The sequence below is a fragment of the Balearica regulorum genome, chromosome 5 (genome assembly GCF_011004875.1).
Source record: "Balearica regulorum gibbericeps isolate bBalReg1 chromosome 5, bBalReg1.pri, whole genome shotgun sequence".
Lineage (NCBI taxonomy): Eukaryota > Metazoa > Chordata > Aves > Gruiformes > Gruidae > Balearica > Balearica regulorum.
Window position 1 is genome coordinate 33,450,070 of NC_046188.1, and position 25,377 is coordinate 33,475,446.

General features: G+C 36.4%; 1 protein-coding gene across 1 annotated transcript in view; it reads right to left on the reverse strand.

The window, feature by feature from the left end:
- The window catches only part of DPH6 (diphthamine biosynthesis 6), a 221,488-nt gene that overhangs the window by 69,328 nt on the left and 126,783 nt on the right, over positions 1-25,377 (reverse strand). The gene's annotated exons all lie outside the window — the stretch shown is intronic.

Here is a 25,377-nt window from a genome sequence, read left to right on the forward strand (position 1 = left end):
AAGTCTAGAGGACTCGCATATCCAGTAAACTCAGCATAGAAACAAAACTACAATATAATGGATGTGTATTTATACACTAGATGTCTCATCTTACACTGATGATTTAATTTTCACTGTAGCCCATACACATATTTCCAGTGCTAAAATTTCATGAAAGATTTGACAAATCAAAAATAAAAAAAACCTTGTACTGTGGAGATGCTCACTTGTACCAATTTATTTCCAATATAGCTCCACAGCAGTAAGCAGTTTATAAATGGGGCCTCATGCGATTGCACATTTCTTCCCTTTTTATTTGCATTTGTATCACTGCAAGTTAAATGAAAGGTGAGTGTTAATAAGCTAACGTAATAGTTTAGCAGCAGTTTTGCTCAGGTGGCACAACCGTAAGTAATCAAGGGAATTCAGTGGACAATCAGAACCTCAGAGTACTCTAACAGACAGGAATGCTAAGCTCTTATTTGAGAATGACTACTTTTCATAGTGTAACTGTGCTGCAGGAATTAAGTATAATATAGAGCTAGATCACTGCTAATACAAAGGGAAGACAGTGTAGTAGCAAATTATTAGTTTATTTCACCTTTTCTTTCAAGCTGCATTCGCTTTTTAGGAAAGCAGAAGGAAAGCATCTACGGTAGCACAGAAAGGAAAAGTCAGAAGAATGCTTGGTGCCACTTTAAAAACTGTTCTATCCCATGAAAACGTTTTTAACAGCATTATAAGTTACTGATAGGACACAACATATCCCCTACAAAATATAATTCAGGAAAAGAAAAAATTAGAAAAACAGACTTAATTGGACATAAGGACTAACTTAAGCTGCTAATTAGCAAGAAAAAGCTATAATTATTGCTACTTAGAAAGATGCAGAAGTAATAGGATACCTATAGATATGCACTGAGTTGTTTTGGGTTTTTTTAATTAAAGGCCAACAGCAATGATGGAAACTTCATGAAACTTTTCCTGCTGATATTATTAAAACTTGCTAGCTATTAAGTGGCATAATACAAAAATTACAGGGAACTTCTAACGGAGAGATTTCACCCACAGTTATTTAGGCCAATGTTAATAGTTGCACCGTAACCCGTGTTTCTTGGAAAGGATGGAGTCAATACACAATCAGCCAAATCTTTGTTACGAATGCAGTTTGGTGTCTGAGTGACTGCTGCCCTTTAACAGGTCAGGGTGCACAAAAGAGTCAGTGACCCCCTGACCTAACAGTGAAATAACCCACCATTACGTTCAGTCAATGTAAATAAGCATAACTGACAACGCGCTAATAGGCTGCCTCTGGTCAGCCATGTGTACCTCTGACCCTAATGAAGACCTAAATCAATTAATACTCCAGGCAATAAAGACCTCTGGCTGATTAAGTTAGATAGAAATAATCTTTTCTAACGGGATTAAAGCTGTAAGGTGGTGAACTTTTTATTTAATATATGATAATCCTTTCTTCCTAGGGCCCCCTTATTTTAGCTAATGATGGTAAAATTGCTTTTTGCAATGTGAAATCTTTTATTCAACTACCTAGTGTGAACAAAGTTTTAAAGGTACTGTTTAGACAACAGTAATTAAAAAGCTTTGAGTTCACACTATGAGCACAAATTGTATCTGACTAACGTGGTTCTAATACACCACAACCTTCAATACAATTCACGTTTTTCTTGATCTGTAACAAATTTGTAGTCTAAAAATTCCATAAATGAGTTGATCACACATAGTTTAGTTTGATACAGGCTTTCTTTTGAGAAAATGTGTACACTTATCAGTAGCTAAAAGATTAAATGAAATGAAAAATAAAAAAGAGTTATGATTATCTTTGACTAAAAAAATTGATGTTTATAAGAATGCACATATAACTTTGTAAAATGCTTGCATATCATACTCAAAACTCCAGAACTTCCCTTTAAATAAAACAATATTTTTTCCTAGTTAAGTCAAAAAAGTATAATTAATCAATAGCATATTATTGCTATCTTACTGAAATAGCTGTAACATTTCCACAGTTTTCAGAGATTTATAACTCAGTTTTCAAATGCTGTGACGAGTTTGCTAATCCTCATTTTGGAATGGAGCTTCTTACGTTTCAAAATGCATTTGATCACCTAACCTACAAGACTATGAAACGCTCATCTTTTTCCATTGTTCTTCACTATTAAAGTTCATTTTATCGAAGTGTGATTTAATTTTTTCTCTTTGAACTTATATTTTTGTGGGTTGAAAATTCACAGGATATTTTTTATCAAGAATTGAAATAAAATACTGCAAGTTCATGGATGCTAAATGAGGCTGTATATATTTATTTATCTGCAGTTTAGCAAAACTAAGATACACCATCCCACAAAGATGACAATGAGCAGTGTCATAACACTATCAACACACCTAAAACTTCTGTGCATTTCCTAATTGGAATTTATACCAAAGAGAAGTATCATGTAATGCAGTATGCATACATTGAGCAGCACAAAACCAGGCAGTTCTTTAAAAAGGCTGCTAATTGAACAATGCATCTGAAAAAGCCACAATATTAATTGTTGTGAACACTAAATCAACTTCAAAATACTATATCCGAATACCTCCTATTCATACTCTATGCTGCCCAAATGTAAACACCTCTGCAATCCTCTAAAAATGAAATAATTAAAATTTAAAGCCTTTAAACCGTGCTGGATTTACAGCAAGCAATCTCATATAATACTTTCCCGAAGGTCTGTAGTACCTTGAAGTTTAACAAAATGCTACATGCATAGACTTGAGAGGGACGATCAGGTCGCAAAGCTTAGGAAAAGGTAAGATTAAAGTTTCAGCTTGAAAACACTTTTAAAAAACTGTTCTATCCTATCACAGAAAATTGTAATATTTGCATACATATTTTTGGCAATGTGTTGGTTATATTTAAATCTTGATCAATGCCAAATCAATTTTATTCTGCTCTACAACTGATGGAAATAAAAACCACACACTTCTGATTTACAGAACACAAAGATTCAGAAACTGAAATTTTCACAAAAAAACCCACCCCAAAAGCTGTCATTCACATTCCAAGGGAGTATGAGACAGAAAACAAAAATAAATCTAGCTTTTAAAGTCAGCAACTGTAGTTATAAACATTTAGGAAAGGTTCCAATAAAGTGGGTGAAAAAGGCTTGCCATCTAATACACCCGTGTGGGCACGACAGCAAGTCTGAAGTCTTCTCCGGGATTCTTGTTTTGGTCCACTTGGAATCTCCAATACACACAGAGGAAATGAAGAAACTGGAGGTCAAATATTCTTTACTTATTATGCATATTTCGTCTAATGTCCTGTACTGGCACACAGGATACATATTGTTCCTTTGTAGAAAATCACAGTAGACAGTTCAAAGACTTAATTGCCATAAAAGATAAACTGTTCTCCACATCCTAAAGGACACTTTTTTCCTGAAAAGAGCAGTCTGCCTACTTGAAAATGAGCAAGCTAACAAGAGTGTTAATCTTTGGTGCATTTCTTCCTTGGGACAGTGGAATTCTAGTCTTCATGACTATTAATCTGTCACCTTTTACAAAGCCTACCATTTCCTCTCAAGCTTTTGAAAAAAATCACAAGTTCTCACACAACCACATTAGCAAAATCTGCCAACTGTGAAAAACTGCAGAACACTCAGCTTTATGAACATACCTTATCTAAAAGATGGCGTACAACCTCCAAACTGATTATCATTTACTCATTTCTTATTCGTATCACTTTGACTAAAGATGCCAAACAAAACAAATTTAAAAAAGAACTAAGATTAGTCTATTCCACAACAATTAGAGTTGGGATGGGGAATGAGAGACTTAATCAAATCAGTATGTACCAAGAAAAGTAATGGGTCCAGAAAAACAAGGTGGAAAAGATTAGTATCTAAAAGTGTAAAGCAATGCAAATGACTCAATATGGACATGGACTATTGAGCAATGGATACCACACTTTTAGAAAATGCATATTATGTCCACCACAGTTGACTGTGTTTTTTAATTAATTATATATGCAGAGATAAGGGAGGATAATGGTTGTAATTCATCTGGATTCTTAAAATATCTGATACAGCATATTTGGAAATTATTTTTAACTCTTCTAATTATAAACGCTGTTAACTAGCTGATAGTCTGTACGGAGAGAGTAATGAAAATGCCAATGTACTGAAGTGGGGTGCCGCAGGGATTGGTATTGGGCCTGATTTTGTTTAACATCTTCATTAAGTCAATGGAAGAAGGGATTAACAGCATGGTAATGAAACCCACAGAGGATACTAAATTAGAATGTGCACCAGTAGAAATAATAAAAATGGACACAGATAGGTTTGAAATAAAGACAGGAAATAAGAAAATGAGACTTCACCTAGGAGAAATGAAAACTCAGGCCAGAACATATGGCAAAAATATTTTGAAATATAGATATTCGTAACAAAGGAGAAAACTTGACTGCAGAAGTACTGAACAGTTCATCTTAAATCATAACTGCTCTTTACTAGAAGCAAGTTCAGTACAGGACAAAAGAAGATACAGTCTCTGTTCGCATGAAACAGGTCTAATTCATCAGATCTACCAAATACTAGTTTCAGGTTAAGTAACAACTACCCTTGGGTAATGAAAGACTGAAATTTTCTAAAATGTCAGAAACTGGTACTATACCCTTTAGGAATGGTATGATTTCTATATTTCAAAATGAATACTGTAAAGATCAGATGATATCAAAGTTTCAGATGATTATTCAGAGCTGATGAAATACTTTTTTTCCAGAAGATTTTACATTTCATCATTAACACTGATTTTCAGTTTACATGCTACCATCGCTGTATTCAAAGTATGAAAAGCATTTTAATCTGCCAGGGTAAAGATATAAAAAATCAAGAAATACTTTTTTCCCTCTCTGTTAAATGGAAAATGTCTAAACCTTACATGAGGTTACATAAGCATTCATTTGGGTTTCCCACATAGTTCATTTGCTATTTATGACTATTATCGTAAATTTATTCTGAAAAGGATAGCTTTATAATATATCAGTATTCTTTGTCAGTTCCGTTAAAAAAAAAAAAAAAGATATAGCTAGCATGTTCAAATGACATTCCTCCCTCCTTGATTTCTACATTTTTCTCTATCTATGCTTACAGTTCTAGGGGACTGGAGAGCATATATAATCACAGGTTATAAGGTAATTGTACCCACACACACAATATCTAAAGGCAGATAAAGAAAAAAGATAAAGTGATGTGATATCCTTCTGTCCCTATATGTGCTTATATTACAGATTCTGTCTCTTACTTTTATCCTTAAACATACAATCTACTTAGGGAACTCATAATATCCTTCCCACATTAACTGAAGTTTCTACTGAGAATGTCCACTTACAGTAAACTAAATCATCAGTTAAACTATCACTGTGGTGATAAAGCAGTCCAAGAAGGCACTGCAGAAATTTCTAGGTTGAAGTACCTGCTAACAATAGGGGTGCTATTGCTTAAGGCTGTCCCACTGCTCTGGAATACAGCATCTAAGGAGAATCCAGACTGCAGTCATAAAAGTCTATGAAGAGTGAGTTGGGTTTTTTCCATTCCCACCTGCCTTTACAATCCTTACTCATGCCAACTGTCAAATGGGTCAGTGTGATTCCAAACAGAGGAGGCACAGCTAGGCAGAGAAAATACTCTGTATTGAAAGGTGAAAGCTGTTCATCACACGACAGTAATTCACAGTGTATGAAACACATTAACACCGTGACATTCCATTCTTAACAGAAAAAAATTAATTCCCAGCCATGACTTCACTTGAATATTCTTACTCAAAATATGCTTTTCATGACTGTCACTGGCTACTTTAAGATCCTGGTTTGCAATAACTGGCAGACAGGAAAGAAGCAGTTCCATGAAACCAAGAATCAGTTAACTGAAAACAGTTAACTGTAATAACAGTATTACTAAACAAAAAGTGATGGTTCTCATTCTAGCCATATAGTGTGGTTCCGTACTTTACCTGTCCTCTATGTATACCCAGTCTCACATGGATTTTACTTATATCTATGACTACCTAAATAATAATCAACATGAAAATACTTTTAAGTATGTCAAAGATTATTTTATGCATAAGTCCAATTTATAATAGACATGCCCACCATTTCCCAGTGGAAAGGAAACTTACTCATGTAACTAGATGTACATGTACAGTATATGTAATAGTAATGCATATAGAATATAAGATACATAATATACAGTATTTATCACAATCTTTTACCTATTTATTCATATTGTAGTGATAATACTTACATAACAGAATACCTTTCTCTAGGGACACAACTTCCAATGCAAAAATATGTCAAGTTATAGAAACTGAAACTTGCAACAAAGATCCACAAATGTACATAATATTCTTGGCCAAACTAAAGTCATATTATCTTTTCTACATCATCAATTAAATCAAATGTGACAAAGAGATGAGTCTGGGTATTAAGAACCCCACGGTATCAGCTGCAAAATCCTGCAAAATCCAGCAGTACAGGAAGAGTCCATAGTAAAAATTGTGTGTTCTGAGCAGTAAGACATCTATAAATTTAAAGACTTTGCAATTTGACAGTGACAATGTATTATACATTCTCATATATTCTGAAATACAATGTTCATGAATTGCAATCCAAGAAAAAAAAATGTATTAGGAAAGTAACATCCTTGTTATGTGTGTGCAATTGCCTATCCTAAAATCTAAAAATTCCTAACAGTTAAACCAAAATAAAATTAATGGAAATTAGAGAAAGACAGCAACAATCTCAGAAATACACTAAAACCACATTTTAACAACTTCTATTTGTTGTACCCACTGACCTTTCATCAGAATTGCAGTATGGACAACATCCCAATACAAAATATCACTAAATTCCTAAATGTGCAACCAGGCAGATTTTACTATGTACCTTTCAGAGGCAGATTTTCTATTAGATCGGCAGCACCTCATGACAAAAAGTTACCTGTTGACTAGGTGGTAACTTGTAGCATTTAAAATTTAAGTTTCTGTAACAAATTATATTTAAATTATGTGTTATGGTTAGACTACAACTGTATTATAATTATATTCTGTGCTGTAAGGCATATTCATTTGGGTATGGAGTTAGAATCTCTCATTACACATTTTCCTATTTTTTTTCCTGGGGTTTTTTGTTTGTTTGTTTGTTGTTGGTAGGGGTTTTTTGTACGTTCACCTTATTGTTCTCTTATAACACTTATTTTCACAGAATTTTCTAGACGGTTTAAAAGAATAAAGGTGGGAACTGGAAATAGCAATATATTGACGGTATATTAGTAACTGATAGATTACTAATAAAATATGTATCTTCAGTTCTGCCCACGAAGCTGCAATCATGTTTCCGTCCATCTCACATCACAAAGCTTAGCCCTTTTTGTTTGCATTATTAATAAAAGTACTTATGCTGGCTAGTAAAAACTAATTGCAGAGTCAAGTGCTCTGATATAAAAATGGGTACAAAGCAAAGCACTGAAACTAAAAGGGGGTAAATAAGAGGGAGGGGCAGAATGCAGTAAGGAATAATCCAGCAGTTAGGTTAATCAGCTGCGATCCAGGTTCAAATCTCTTCTTCAGTATTCTTCTTTTGCCCAGTAATGGCAGTGCTGTTGCGGCAACGGGCAGTCCAGGAAGCCCAGCTCTCAGTGTCTGCTACTGCAACTGTTCTAATTTGTTTAAATAAACTCGTGTTGTTGGACTAAGACTCTGTTCTGTTTCTTGAGTGTTTTAATCAGTGTGCTAAAAGTTAATATAGCATGGAAAGATCCCTCTCTATGACAAAAGTATTAATAAGGATCTGAAAAAGCTTTACAATGAATATTAAATCAAAATTGATATATTCCCAGTTATGATTTCTACTTTGATAATCCAACATTATCCAAAAAGAAACACCCTACTGAGATCCCAAGTATTCCAAACTGCTGAGATGGTCACTGTTACCTTCTAGCTTTTTGAAATACTAAGCATTTAGCAATATGAAAAATACTTAACATAGAATAAGCCTTACAGTGCAGAACATTTAGACCAAGTTGATCCTGTACGAACACAATTTTTGTGAAATATTTAGGCTACTTCAAAAGAAGTGGGGTCAAAAAATGGAAATCATGTGGGGAAGGTAGATTTAATTAAATTTTTGAAAATAAAATAAAAACACTTACAGAAGCCTAATTTGAATGCAAGATGTGATCAAATTCTTTTTGAAGTGTAATGGTTAAAAGTTACTTAAGCACAGAAATGATGAATTAGAAACAGTATCAATGACATTACCATCAGAAAATCTTTGAACTTTTTATTGGAATGAATAACCAACAGAGTACCTCTTCAAAAACAGAGGCTGTATCAAAGTCTACAAATTATGTTGAGAACAGCTTAAATATCTAATTTCGCTTTTTGGGCTTAGGAAAATTATAGGTGCTTCACTGAAAATATGACCTTGTATGACAAGATGAATCTCTAATATTTTGCTCATTCAGGCCTACAGAAACAGCCTCTAATTATCAGTGAAACTGTGCACAGTATTTGAAAAGTATGCAAAAATGCCAAAATTTCCAATGATGCAAACTGTCTTGTATAAATTTTACAGTCTCTTTACATGACATATAAGATTGAAGTTGCATGGCTTGACTGTTCATCTATCAGTTTTAAGCAATGTTTTAGGGTTTTGCAAAAAGATTGGGTTTTGTTGTTAAAAAAGTTTGGCCTAAATTCAACCAGCTAGAGTTATTTGTTATGAAGCCCAGCAAAGTGTAGTTAACACACAGAGCATCTTTCAATGTCTGATTCCAGAGTTTGTGTTTGGCAATATAACTATTCACAGCAATAAACTCCGAACTTCAGGGCTTCTGCCACTCAGGCCTGAAGGAGTTAAATCTTAGAGCTCTTCAACAGAAAAAACAATTACATGTTTTTGCAGAAAAATATCACATGCTGATAGTGAATAATTAAAGGCTTAAACCAAAGAGAAATGAACTATTTCTGTGATGTATGTTTTGAACTTCTAATAGCTAGTCTGATTCTTCAAAATAATAGCTGTGTTAGAATCAGGAAGGACACTAATGGGGAATGAAGAAGGGTATGAAAGAATAATGCATGTAATATGAAGAAAGGTGGAGAAACAGAATAATTCCAACTGATATTTTCATTTGTTGCTTGTAATGATAACCCAGTGTCATGGACATTTATGTAAAGGAATCTGATTCATTGTACACCCTGACCTTGGAAGGTGATATGATGCTTTGATTTTGTGCAAAATTTAGTAGAAGCAGAAATTGCACCTTGCAGGGCTAGGTCCTGGATGCAGAACAAGATAACGGTGAAATTCAATGAAATAAGCCCTGTAAAACACCATCAGAGAATAATAAATCAGCTCAACACCTTCCCAACACAGGAAATTGAGAGTTAACCAGTGTACCCAATTTTAAATTTTTTTTAAAGGAGGAATAAATCTGCTATAGGGAGCTGGTTTGATAGACCTTTGAAGGTCTTCAAAACTCTCACTAATATGTTATTCTCTAAAAAATATTCCCATAATTCTGCTGTCTCCCATCATTCCTTGCCTCGAGATTCATCTGTCAACTTTGATGCATCTTTTAAAGTTCCCCTCCAAGCCTAAAAACCATGACTACAGACCACAGAAGAGAACTCCTTGCTTTGAAACTATCTGATCAATCAGAAGATCATTTACCTGCAAGCATTATTTGGTGAAGCTAAAGCGGCACATCAACTGGCAGCATCTGAAGGCTGAGGCAGCAAAACGTCAACAACAAATTGTCATTGGCATTCCATTTATGAACCTTCAAACAGCATCAGATCTTTTCCATGGGAAACCAGATCAGGTCAGACTGGAGCTGAATATTTCTTAACAAGCTAACCATCAAAAGAACTTACGTTTTGAATAAAAAGGCTATCATTTGTTGATTTGAATATCAAAGGGATCCACTGCAAACTCCCAGTCTAGAAAAACCTCCCTAAGCTACACCAGACAGGTGTTTAATAATCTATTATTAAGGCACTATTTTAGGTTACTCAGAATCATAAAAAATAGCTGTAACTGTGAAGCTGCAAATGGGACTGCACAAAGAAATGAATGCTATTAACATACTATTAACAATTCAAAAGAATGAGTTGACATACCAATCAAACTTGTTAATTGACTGTCAATGGCCTGTCCCTGAATATACAACATGACTGCATTATATATTTCAAATGCTGACAGGAAGACAGTTTCATTTGCATTAACTTCATAAACTGATCAACAACCAAACTGCCACATACATTTATAATGGGAAGCTGAATCATTTCAATATTCATGCAGCTCTGTAATTGTAAATTAGGTGCTGGCAAACAATACAATACTGTACATACTCTAAAATATCCTAAATTTCTCTGACCTACTTTCTTTTTTATTTTAAAAGAGCAGTGGCGAAAAGTTGTATCTTACAGAGATGATTATTACTTTAATTTATGGTTCATGCCTTAGGCAAAATTTGTTTGCAACCTAGTTTGCAACGATAGTTTATAACTCTACTCTAGATGCATAACTGGTCCGCAATATATGAGGCACGCAAGGTGATGTAAAATTTTTCTTGCTTTAGTTCTGTGAAATGTAAATACCATGAAAATACAGAGTAAATCTGTAAAAAAAAAGTGAATGAAAATCTGTACTATTTCCCTGCTATGACACAAAGCAGATGTCAGCACTGAAACCACTGAAACTTTCTAATTAGACACTGAAACATCCAATTTAAAGTGGAAAGTATTGTTCTTGCACATCCTTCCCTATGTCCCAGAATTTATTGCCCTCAGAGGTCCTGTCTATATAAAGTATGTTACCTAAAAATACCTCATAATTACACCCATTCCGTTTCATTGGGATTGACAGTGATAGCAGCGGAAATGGCTGTGACAGTGCTGCCATTTGAGCCAAATGGTTAGTCAGACGTACTCTGAGCAAAGTCACAAATCACAGGAGTTGAGAGCAGAAGTGCTTGTGGCTCCTCCATATTTCTGCACATATTTATCAATCCAGTGGAAATGACCAAGGGCTGATAATAGCAGGAAAATGACACAAAGAATTCCCAAGAAAAGACACAGGCCACCATTCTTCACTTTTCCCATTTAGGATCTCCTCCTGCAACATTTACTAACGTGCACTTCTGCTTACCGAAAAATACAGTTCCAGCTGAACTAATACAGAAGCCTTCAAATGTTGTCATGAATGACTCTGTGTATTAGTATCTATTTGTACGGTCTAACCATACAGGGTGGATATGAAAGAAGAAATTTGTTTTTATTTGTTCATGAAGTGCTATAGGCATATTTATCACTGTTTATATAGAAATAATAATATCTCAGTCACTTTGAGAATCGGAGAAATGAAGCTAAGCAGAAATGCCGCAAATGAGGATTGAGTCATGAAGGGTCTGGAAGTGTTCCACTGAAGGCTAAGTAGCAATTGATCAAAAATTCTGAAGTTGTCAGGTCAGTCACATTCCCTCTATATCTGTATGACCCCGAGGAAGTATAAGCAAGTTTTAAACGTCTCAACTATAAATGCACGTTGTCTTCTTTTCCCCTCTTTTATTATTACTACTTTCATCCTGTCAACCCAGCAGTCACTTCCCTGGCTTTAAAGTTATTGCAAGAGTCTAGCACTATACACTAGCATAACCATACAGGTATCACATAAACGTCCAATAAATCTGCAGTCATGACAATCTTCTCCTGCATTTCCTTTCAGATAAAGCATATCAGAGGACAATTTCGGTGAGCTGCTATATTTTAGACTTTATTGTTTGCAGTATAGATGTAAGAGTGAGAAGCAAAAAACATTCACATTTATTGTTCTAGCAACTGCAATTGAAGAGTAGAAAGACTAACAAACGGAAATATAAAACCTTTAGAAAAGCTGAATATAGTGGAGCCACTGGGGTGATGGCAGTCCCAAATCATCCTAACTGGTAATCATGAAAGATTACTTATACTACAAACTAGATATTAGCTTTGATATCTTCCCTGAAGTATAAGCCGAGTAACTGTCATACTGAATAACCTCATATGATGGGTATACTGCTAAGTTCTTACACTGACAAAACAGGGATCATTAAAGCTTCAACATTCTTTCAGGTAATCAATGTAATATAAGCAGTATGTGATTAAAAGCATTTAAGATGTGAAAAGTGTCAAGGTAAAGAACAGCTCATCACTAAAAGGATGTAGTATATAAACCCAGCCATCTTAGAAGGAGCTGGTCACTTATTACTGGTGCTAATAGTAACACAGAAGTACAGTGAATTCAGTAGTTCGTGCTCCAAGATTTAGAAACTTTGATCATAAAATACATACATATATACGGCTGAAATATATACACATATACACCTTACTGTAACAGAAATGATGTGATGTATGTTCATGTTTCAAAAAGACACTTGATTAATTTGAAGAAGCTACAGATTGTCTGCACTGCTTCAAAATTTACATTTGAAATAGTCATGTTCTAATTTACTCAAATCCACATTTTCAGTAAAATTTTCCCTAGCTTAGCTGAAAGCTTCTGACTCTCAATAGCCTGTGACCAGCAGAGTTTTTGTAGTTTTTGTCCTCGGGAAGAATTAAATTTTCTATCATGCAGGTAAGAAGTCCCATCCACGTGGGAAATGGTGCTTTCTTGGAGATCAGCATGAGACTAGACAACTATTTTGGACACAAAATTTGGTTATCACAGAACTCACAAGCATTATCTTTTAATGGGAAGACAGGCTTCTCAAAATCCTCTGTCTTTAGAAAGCTCACAAAACATTATGGATATTTTTTAAGACAAAAAGCATTAAGTCAAACACTTCCAAACTTTACAGAGCTGCACACACACCGTTTGTTTTGGACGAGGACGGTGAGTACAAGAACTGTGTAAGCAGTGCTTTTGCTGCATGCATTACTGTCAGTCGCTTGCTGATTAATGGCAAGGTCAGGACTTGTATTATACTGTACTGCAGAGGGTGAAGGGTTCAAGAAACCAATCCCATTCCAAGTTCATAATTGAACAATGAGCAGCTTAACACAAACCTGTCTGTGTTTGCTATTTTTATAAGGAAAAGTTGAGATGAACAAATAAAAAAATTACTGTAACTTACCGTGAAAATGTTCAGTGGGTTAGAAGCCTAACAAAAATATTCTAGCTTCCATTACAGTCCTGTTTCCACTCCAACAGAAGAAACATCCTTCTGAGATCTCCTTTAGTCTGAATCATTATTATAGTTCTTAAAAATACAGTAAATAAAAATTTAAATTAAGGGGTTCACGCAGCTGGATTGAAAAGAAGAAGATATTAAAGGGGTAAGGTGTTCCATATTCCTGAGCGTTTGTGCACTATCTGTGCTTATTTTGTGTGGGGAAGTACAGCAATATTAGCATTGGCTTGTATTTACTTCTCGCAGACAGGTGGCAAGAAGAATGCAAGAGGAGAAAGAAGCAGTTCTATAAATCTAGAATATGCCTTGCATTAAACATATAGTTCTGACATTGGTCTAATTATTGAGAAACTATAGGAGTAGCTTAACAAGGAAGCTAATATATTAATGATTTCAACTTTAGCTTTAGTATTACCATACAGGGAGATATATAAACAAATACTCCCATATACATAAAGTTAACATGTAAAAGATAAGAACTTAAGCACTGATTTGGAAATACCAAAAATCAGGATACATATAGAAACTTTATGCATATTTGATTATAAGTGAAATATACATACATTTAGGTTATAAATGTACATTTATATTTAAGAAGATGAACCTGAACCTATTTGCAGGATGTTCAGAGTTATGACAAACATATTAAATCAACATTAACAGACTTTCACAATGCTTTATTCCTTAACTTTAATGTTAGAAGAATTTTTGTTTTTCAAGAAAGCTTTCTTGATACTGCTTTCCAATTGCTATACTTAATCTTCTCAGTATGTAAAGGGATTTTTACAGAGAGGAGTTAAAAAAAGGCAAGCTTGAAGTTTGTACCCGCAGCCACCTCTTATTTACATTATGTGAATCTGAAACACTTTTCCTGCTGAGGACTCTGCAACTCACTGCATAGGCAAAGTGATTTTTTAATTTTTTCTGAAATTTGCTCAGAAATTGTGGGAAGCAAGCAAACAATAGATTTCAGACGAAGATTTTTTTTTTTCTTAATTTCTCAGGCAGTTAAGGATAAAGTTGAGAGAAGGAACGTTTTGTAACCACAGAAAACCCACCATCATCCAATCTTTACCTATTGTCTACATTTCATTTATAGAATTCAAATTTATTGCCACCTTTTCAGAATTTAGGAAAAAAACCAGCCTTGTAGATTTGCTACTATTATAAAGAAGAAAGCTGGAGCTTCACACAATGTGAACTGCAGACAGACTTAACTGAGATTCTTCAGGCACTTCTTCAAACACAGAATAAGATCTGACAGATTTCTTCACATGAGGGAAAGGCCCAGAAAGAAAATATTTGGTGAATGTTTAGTAATCTACTCATTTAAGGAATATTCAAAGCCTTTCCATCCCAGTAGCAGAAGACTGTTGCTGCTGTCTCCAGAGGACTCAGTCCCAAATGAACATATCTTATCATAAATCTCTTTTTTTTAATATTATGTGCTTTTTATCCAAGGGTTGAGATCAATCTATTAACTCCAGAAATTATATACATTTGATAACATTTGTCAAAGTCCAATTTAGCATGACTAAGATTCACTTATCTACCAAGAAAATGATAACAAAGTCAAACCATCAGGAAATAAAATCAAATGTGTCTTGTCTGAGTGTTTGTCACAGAACAGTTGCAACATTTGTAAGCCACATTAGTTGCATGACCCCAACATGACAAAAAGTAAATCAAACATTTTTCAGTAATCCAGTTGCAGTTCGTGCTAATGTATTATTTACTACACTTATCCCAGCCTTCATGGGAATCCCATCCTGATCAATTGTCTTTATAATAATTATCTCCTTTCCACAGTGGCAGGGAACTGGCACGTATATAAAGAAGCAAACAGAAGCCTCTTCTGCTGGTGGATTAGTCTTGACATTGCCAAACTTGTTTATTGGGTGTTTGACCTTGACAGGGGCAGTTCTCAGGCTGCCCCTTAATGAGATAAAAATCTTATTAACAATTTAGGGCTTTTAATGCCCAATTTTCCAAAGCAGGAATGTCATTGCAATTTCTTCCTTCTAGTGGAGTGTGTCTCTGCCCATGGCAGGGGGGATGGAACTAGATGATCTTTGAGGTCCCTTCCAACCCAAACCATTCTATGATGATTCTATGATTCCATGGTATCTTCATGACTTACTGCCATGAAGTTAGACTGTTGTAGAAGTCTAGCATGTTACAGATTTCAATGTGGCATTGATCTGCTGTATCAGCTCTGATCAACCTCAGATTGCTAAGATGATGAAGAGGGCTTCTTTCTTCCCTATAAGCTAAGAGGGTTTCATTCCATCATAGAGGCGTTGGGTTTATCTGTCCTAACTGGTAAACTATGGATGAACTTAAAGATGATAATTACCTCTAGATATATAAAATGCATGCATTAGATCTCAATAGAGTTAGTCTGCTGTCTTTCTTTCACAAAACCAAGTAATTCAACCAACTCAAACTCCAGCCGTTATAAAGCAAGACGGTAGTACAACTGCACAGTTGCTCTTTTTTAAAGGTAAAGCATATAGTTGTTTAAAAGTTTACTAGATCCCTGCCAGGAATACAATACCAATGATGCACCACCACCACAAAATAAAAATCACCAGGAAACAACTGTTTTACTATTTCAGTCTAAGATAGGTATATGGCAAAAAACATGGTGCAACAATCCAATTTTCTGCTTATACCATGTACCTTGTAACTCGTGAGGCCTACATAGATTATAGATGTGCTATGAAATCATTTAGTTTCCAGAAACATTCCACAGTGCTCTGATTATTTTTTTTTAGTGTTGAATCATTTAGTTTCTTTACATTGTCTTAACAATTCATGCTGTATTTTTAAATGCAAAACTACCTTATCAGACCAAGAGTAGTAATCAGTAATGTGAAAATTACTATTTCCTATCTACCAAAAGCACTCCAGCAATAAGATGCCTAGGTTACTCATTCAACTCCAAATGTTCCAGAATTTTAGCCTTAGACTTCTAAAGCCTTCTTCATTATATGCTGAACAGAAGCTCTTTGAAGTCTTACAGACACCTCTATTGAGGCTCCCAGTGACCACTGAGAATTTCAATTCTGGAAGCCCACAGACAAACAATCCATAGTCCACTTTGACGCATTTAAGAAACACGTCTGTCTCGCTGCAATATATGTGTTTGTGTATGTATACATACAGAAATAAAAATAAATATTAGTGTAGTATCAATACTATCTTTATATACTATATATATATTCTGGTTATAGATTAAAGTAATTTCATTCAAAAAATGAAGAATATAGAGACAATGGGAAGAATTTCAAGTGCTTCAGCAACCTGCACAGAATAAAAGTATGAGAGGGTGATCCAGCCTGCTAGGTCAAGACATGATAATTAAGTAATAAACATCACAAATAATAATTAAAAAAAAGAAAGTAGGAAGAAAATACAAATCTAGAAATTATGTGAAAATTTCAATTTTGCTGAATAGTCAAATGACATTGGTGGGTCTTACTGCAATGCAGTGACAGCTTAAAGGAGCATTGCTGTGAGCAGAGTAGGAGACATCATTCGTAATGAAATGTGGTAGAAACAGCTCCTGTTTTTTGTCTAGGGGAGATACACACACATTAGAAAAACAATTTAGTAACACTGCAGTTTGGAGGTTCCCTCCAAGCTCAGGTAGAGAAATATACCTTTAGAGGAATCAGACTATGAATCTGTGAGTTAAAATTCTATATTGTTTGTCACTTAAAAGCAAGGTATTCCCACAAGTACGTCAGGTTGCACAACTTTGATTATAACCTCTTATATCCATTATTATAGAATCATAGAATCATAGAATGGTTCAGGTTGGAAAGGACCTTAAAGATCATCTAGTTCCAACCCCCCTGCCAGGGGCAGGGACACCCTCCACTAGACCACGTTGCCCAAAGCCCCATCCAACCTGGCCTTGAACACTTCCAGGGAGGGGGCATCCACAACTTCTCTGGGCAACCTGTTCCAGCATCTCACCACCCTCACAGTAAAGATTTTTTTCCTAATATCTAATCTAAATCTACCCTCCTTCAGCTTAAACCCATTACCCCTTGTCTCATCACTACATGCCCTTTAGAATTCATTCTTTACATAATCACTTCTACATTCTACACGGGAGCCCTGTGTCATTTAGCAAGCAGATGTTTACAGATTAGAGGGTTGGTTTCTTTGCTTTTTAAAACTGCTATACAGCTAAATCTGTTTTCTTCTCTTATCTGCTACATGGTATCCAGCTTTGAATGGTCTCCCAAACAGGAATCTCTCATATCCTGGTAGTTCCACCTTTCTTGGCCCATTCACATAGCACTATCATCGTTCTCCTGAGAAAGCAAGGACTGTGCCTCATTTCATTCACCTGACACTCTAAACCAGGAAGAACAGGGAGCACCGCTGGGTTCCACTGGCCTCCTTAATATATCTGGTTCACTAATTTGAAAGAGTATGGAATTGGCAGGTGTCTGGGGACTGAGAGAAAGATGAGGAGAGATGACCCTGTTCTCCCCAGACAGGAACTCTACTCAGTATCTCTCTCAGAAAAGACAGGAGCATAATTTTCTCTAGCACTAAAGTTACACAAGTAACAAGATAGTGAATTACAGTATTAATCATTCTCCATGCATGCAAACAGGCAGTATTCCAGAGTTCTGAGACTCCACAGAAATAAAAATGAACAATGAGAGCAATCTAATACTGATGTGCAGATAAAGAACTGAGACCTACTACAGTTAAACAATTTGCCCAGGTTTACCAAGGAAGTCTTGTATGTGAAACACATATTCAGATGCTTTTATGGTGAGCATCACAAGATCTTTTTACCTTTCATATCCCACCTTGACCTGTTATGCTTCAGATCTTTTAGTCCAGCCTGTTTGAATTGTAAATAAAACAATGCATATGGATGTATAACACGAGTCCAGCGTTATACAGTCAAAACGCCATGTGTTTTGAAACATGGCAGGTGACATTCCTAATCAGAGTACTGTTTTTATATATGTTGCTTTCATCCTCAAAAATATTTTTTAATTGTAATTTATCCAAATATATTAAAAAGCATTTTAATTCATAGCAAGGATTTAATAGTCAGGAAGTTGTTCCTGAAGGGTATGTGACTAATAGCTCTGAAGACGTAAACAAAATGTTTACTTACAAATGTACACAGCATCACCCATCGGTCCTGGAAGTCACTCTGTCAGTAAAGCTTAAAGTTATTCTGGGGGGACACCAGAGTTTAGTCTCCAGGACAGCTGAGTCATTTGCTTCGCAGCTGATAGTACTGCAGCGCAGTCTGCTGAAATATCGCAGTTAAGTCAAAATTGTTATGCATAGTGAGAGCAGTCACCCAGTTTGAAAGAAGAACATAACACACTGGTTTTAAAACTTTTTATAGGATCACAGTAGAAGTAAACAAAAAGTCCTGTAATGATAAAGTTCTGAGCCTTGCAATATCCAAGTGCCTCTTGAACAATGAATGGATCCAACAGCATCATCTGTGTGAAATACTATTGCACTGCTCATACAACCCAAACCACTCTGATGTGCTAAAATGCAACCCACAAATCATGCCAGTTCTTATTAGTCTGACCCTCCTGATACCTGAGGTTTAGAATCCATCACTGAAATAATACATAATCCTAACCTATGGAAATACACACAATATTATTGTCAAGTGTGTATCTCAAGTGTGCCTTTAGCAGAAATCAGATCTCTAAGTGAAAGACTCTTACACCTCAGATTCCTGCCCAAAGTCCTAAGAGAGTGTGAGTTTTTATAGTAAACTTCCCTCAGTACTTAAGGTTTTGCTTATACATATGCATCGGACTTGTCCATGCTATACATCCCTGGACATTCCCCACATTGAAATGGTAACAGGACCTACAGTCTATGAGTTCTCTAACTCTGTGTCTTCTGCCACAATACTGTCACAATATGTAAGTATCTGTTCAGCAGACTTTAGAAAATTTACTACAAGATAGCAAACAGGAGAACCCCAACTTAAAAGTGTACAGTTTCTGAACTCTTAGTCCTGTGATTCATTTCGATGGAGCAACACTGCCTTTGGTATAGTTGCTTTTCCAACTGGGACAAAAGATTGAAATAGTCACGGACAATGGAACAAAAATTACAACTATGGCATCACCTAGTACAATACCCCAGGGAGGTTTCATCTGCACCTCTACAGAAATTTAATCTCTTCTTTTAAGTGAGTGCTATGAGGAATCTCTTCCAAACCAATCAAACATTTTTAATTGCAAATGCACACTTCTTCAAACTATACATATTAATGGATTAACTATTACATGAGTTAAAAATGTGATTTTAAGTAAATCTTACATCTGTATGCTTCAGTCCTTGTAATAAAACAATACGTATTTTTAAAATATTTCAAATAATTCAAACCCACTCCAAATCTTTCAGTATACTGCTGTTGAAAATCAGAGAGCAACTACGCTAAATTTTTAGTTTGTTATACCTCATTATTATAAGTACTTGATCTGGAAGCCAGAGTAAAGGCTAAAGAGGGAATAGAAATTCCTGGTTTTTTCCTAGCTTTTCAAAGTGCAGCTTAAGAATAGTACCTTTACGGATCTTCCATCTACTGTTTATTTTGTTAATACATTTTAAAGGCAGTATCTTTCATACCATACAGCTGAAATTAATCTCTATCTTTCTTTAGCACTTAAACGACTATCTTTTCACCTCTTTTTTTGAGGGCCACAGTTGCATCAACATATATTAATAATAAAAATCTTAAATTGGATAGCATATGCATAGCTATCAGAAAACCTATACTCTTAATAGAGAATATTTTCAGTCTTTCTGTGAGAGAAATGGGACCCACAAACATGAAAAGATAAATCTGAAAGAAAACTGTAACTGAGATTTCTCATTTTGGAGCTATTATTAAGCCCCTAAAAGCTAAATGCATTTTTGCTGAGAAAACAATCTCTCTCATCAAAAACAGTTCAGAACAATCCCAGGTCCTAAACTGTTGAGGAAAGAAGAATTGGCTTCCTATTTGAAATTCCTCTGAATCTTCAGATGGTTCTGGATAGAACCTTACAGTGATTCACAGGCTGGTATAAATTTCAGAAGTCTATGCAAGTCAACGTAATCTATGGGGAGCTGGAAGAAGAGAATGTGATTTGCAGCTGTTACTTATATGCATGGTGTTTTAAAGCATAAGTAAAGAGACAAGACAAATTACTTTGATTCAATTCTCAATTTGGTTTTATATGCCTAAAATAAGCAGAGACTCAGGACAAGAGCTAGAAGATGCCTGCAGAGCTTCTAATCAAGGTAATGGGCTAATAATACTTAACAACCTTAGTAACCACCTGATTACTTTTTGTACCTAGCCACTGAAAAGTAATAGCCTTCAGAGCCAAATATATAATAAATGAAATACTGAATATAAGCAAGCAAATAAAAACTATAATTTAAAATAGAAAATTATATGGTTGAACATGAGGGGGACAGTGAGAAAAAGCAAGTTGCATAAACAGGCCTATCATTTTTAACTTGCTTTGCCTCACTTGCTTCTGTCCATAAATATTATTCTGTATTTATCTCCAGACATCCGGCAGCTTAGTCAGAGTAGGAACTTCAAATTTGAAACTTGTGAATATTCACATCTCAGCCATGTTCACCATACAAGTACACATCAAGCCTACGACAGACACACAGCAAACTGATGCTTCTACTATAAGCCTTCCCTATTACATAAGAACTCTGCACATGAGAGTAGTCCTTCAGGTTTATTTAAAGTTATTTGAAATTCTTTATACGGGGTTGCCTTCAACTTGGCCTTCAAGCATATTTACATGTTTAATGGCTGCATTTAATTGAAAAATCTATTTAGAAACTAAAAATTAAATAAATAAATAAAAATCCTGAAACAAATCTCAAGTAAGTGAACACTTTTGTAATTACTGCTGTAATCTTTCAGTTTAAATAGAATTAGCATATCATATCAGAATATACCCTGGTAAAGCTAAAAGATGAGTATGAAACAAATAAACCTCAACATTTTACCCTATTAGTGTTGCATTGGTTCTTTATCTCTCCACCTCCCTGGATCTTTTAGTGGCTACATCCAATTTTTGTATCCCAGCACTCTCTAGATACTGTTTTTACTTATGCAACAATAGTATTTTCAGGGTGATACTTCACAAATATTATCAGCATCTCGTAGCAAATAATAATTGCAGTCACTAAAAAGATTCTCATACCTCAGGTGAATTTCTTACCCTACCACGGCTCAGTATATCAATATTGTCTGTTTAGGACCATAACTGGCATGTAATAGATCACAGTTTCACTCTAAGTTTACTAAGAAAGATAAGTGTAACTTAAAGTAGAATTTTATTATCAAATAGCATTCAATATCCGGAAGTGCAGATCTATCGATGATGAATAAAATGAAAAATATATGACCACAATAACCACTCTTACAGTTATTCAAGTTTTATATAAAATCACATTTTCAGAAAATTTCAATAGCTTTATTATATATGCATACTTCTAAAGTTTTGAGTCTCCCCTGCATACAATAGACTTTCAAAATTGCTCAGCAGCTAGCAGCTCCCACGGAGGAATGCAGAACTCAGAAAAATAGAAAACGTTATGAACTGCAATCTTAATATGAAAATACAGTTAGTTAACTACCAGTAGATTGAAAATAAAGGATTTTTATTTTAAAGTAATGTCATGCTGAGCCCTCCTGAACACTAGTTAAATGATGAAGGTAGTTAATTTTTTTTTGCAAAGAGAATAATTTTCTATAATCAGAAGGGAAAAAAAATCATAAACACACCAATAAAAATTGTGTGTAAGACTAGGAGACAAATATTATAAACAACACCTTTCGTGCTTAGTACAGAAAACTGAATTGTGAGCAGTCATATGGTATAAAGCTAAAATAAAGAAGAATGGCAAAAGTGGTGGTGAGGTGGCAAGGCAGACTAGCAGTGTTTCAGACCCACCTCCGTGATTTACATGGATTGAGGCATTGTATATAGTTTTTGTAAATTACAGTAATTAACTTTTTGGTACTCTGAACAGGAGGGAAGGCTGGGGAAGCACACAGACATAGAGGGATTCAGCTGAGAATGTAATAAACTGAACTAATCACTTGGAACATGCTCATCTTTAATCCGCTTTGGTCTTTCCTCTCGGGAAAGAAAACCCCACCAGTCATACTGGAGGTCTCTCTCACTCATCCATAGCTCTCTCCTGCTTCCTCGTCTTACTCTCTTTCCAATTTACAGTCCTCCATGCACTACATCAAGTACTTCTCAGAATAAAACTTTTGACTCAGTAAATGAGATGTCTGCAAGTATGCTTGACATCTTAATATCCTGCAACATTCTTCCTGAGAAAACAAACACTTAAATAGCTATTTTACGGCTTATCCATTTTATAAAAATAAACCAAAAGCTATTTTTCTGGAAATTTCTTTCAAACCTTTAAATTTAACAAGAAGATTCAAATTCTGGAAAAAAAAAAGTAGCAGCTTTGTAAAAATGGTGGCAAATTAAACCTTTGCAATACTTGTTACTTTCCTCCAAACTCTGAAATGTTAAATTAAAAACACATCTAAAGCACTTCGGTCAGTCTACTTTTTGCACAGATTTCATACTCTTTACTTAAACGAGCATAAATGTTGAAAGCGTTCTTTTTGCTATGATGTCCCTCAGCTACATTGTTCCACTTCTTTTTCATATTTTATTTGAGGACACAGGGAGATCTGTGGGAAAGGGACACTTTGCATTGCTCAAGACTCTGGGCAGATTCCTTACTTTTCTCTTTACAAATTGCAATAATAGTAATGTGGAAATGAGCATACTGAAGTTTGTAAAGGCCTTATATAATAATACAAATTGAAATAAAAAGTTTTCCTGCACTTTTCATTGTTTCACTTCCCTTCTACTTTTTTTTTTTTTAAACTTGGCATTTTGCTTTCCTTTTTTTCTGTAGTTCAGTATTCTTATTAGCTAGGGGAAATCAGGCTGGATGCCACAGCCCAAGAGAGGGGAGGCTGCTGCAGCCCCGCGCCCCAGGACCAACCCGTAGCGAGGCTGAGCACCTATTCTGTGCACACAGATCACGCATATGCACCACATACGTACAAATATACGCAGCCAGGCACAGCAATCAACGCAGTCAGAGATACAGAGCACTCACATGAACAGAGACAGCACCAAAAGCCTCATCCCACCCCCCTCCCTGGCTGTGCAGGATGGAGGTGCACTAGTGGAAATACACATACACATATGTATAACGTGGATCCCTCCAGCAGCCAGGCTCAGACTCTCGGTCTGCCCAGCTGCTGTCCCTGGATCCCAGTCTGGTCTGGACATATGAGCCCCTGAGGCTGCAGCCCCGCTCCAGTTGCTGGTGTGGACCCTGCACTCCCACTCACACACACTCAGAGACATGCGCACACGCACGTACACACCCCCAAAGCTGGCTTTGATTTCACTCACTCAGGTCTCTCCAGTCACCACCACCCAGGCACACGGGCCCTCCCACCCGTGGGCTGACTCCGGTTTCTGGCACCCAGAGCCCCACACAGACACGCTCAGTAGAGAGTCCCTCACCCAGGAAAGAGTTGGGGAGAAACTGAATAAGAAGATAAGACAGACCAAGTTTCTATGATGAAATGACTGGCTTCATAGATGAGGGGGGGAGCAGTGCATATTGTCTACCTGTACTTCAGTAAGGCTTTTGACACTGTTTCCTGTAACACCCTCACAGACAAGCTGTTGATGTATGGGCTGGATGAGGAGACAGTGAGGTGGACTGAAAACTGGCTGAATGGCCAGGCCCAGAGAGCGAAGATCAGTGGCACAAAGTCTGTTGTACATGGCCAGTGACTAGCGGTGTACCCCAGGAGTCAACATTGGGCCCAATCCTGTTCAACATCTTAATTAATAATCTGGAAGATGGGGCAAAGTGTACCCTCGGCAAGTTTGCAGATGATACAAAACTAGGAGTGGCTGATACACCAGAGAGTCATGCTGCCATCCAGAAGGACCTCTGGAGACATGGGCTGACAGGAACCTCATGAAGTTCAACAAGGAGAGTTGAAAGTCCTGCACCTGGGAAGAACAAACCCATGCTGGGGGCCTAACTGGTTGGAAGGCAGCTTTGTAGAAAAGGACCTGAGGGTCCAGGTGGATACCAAGTTGAACATGCGCCAGCAATGTGCTCTTGCAGCACAGAGAGTGATGGTATCCTGGGCTGCATTCAGAGGAGCACTGCCAGCAGCTCAAGGGAGGGCATCCTTCCTCTCTAATCAGCACTGGTGTGGCCACACCTGGAGTGCTGTGTCTGGTTCTGGGCTCCCCTGTACAACAGACAGTGTGTTCAACAACAAAGGGCCACTAAGATGATTAAGAGACTGGAGCATCTCACCTACTAGTAAAGGCTGAGAGAACTTGGACCATTTTGCTTTCAGAGAACAAAAGGCTCAGGAAGGGCGTCTCATTAGTGTATATATAAATAATTGAAGAGAGAGGACAGTGCCAGTCTCTTCTCCGTGGTGCCCAGTGAGAGGACCAGAGGCAGTGGGGCACACACAGAAACACAGGAGGTTCCCTCTGAACATCAGGAAATACTTTTTTACTGTGAAGGTGACTGAGCACTGGCACAGGTTGCCCAGACAGTTTGTGGATTCTCCATCCTTGGTGATATTCAAAAGCTGTCTGGTCAGGGTCCTGGGCAACCTGCTCTAGGTGGCCCTGCTTGAGCAGGGAGCTTGGACAAGACAATGTCTAGAGGTCCTTTCCAACCTCAACCATTCTGTGATTTTGTGAAATGTCTGTACAGACAGGCACATGAGAAGGACATCTTATGGCGTAATTCACAGCTCCATCCCACATGTGAATGAACGTGCTTTAGACTTTCCCAGTCGCTAACAATAGCTCCCCCCCTGTTTTCCTTGGCCATTTGCTCTGCCTCTCAGTGCTAATCTTTTCTGTTCTACTCTTTCCCATTCCTCTCGCTTTCTCAGAAGAACGCAATAGAGAAGTAGCTGAAATGCCAAAAGACTGACCATGGAACAATTTAGCTGGGGGAGTGCCGTACAGACATGCTCCGACTCAATTTCCAATCTACAGATTGTATCTTTCCACTCCCGGATTCTCTAAATAGT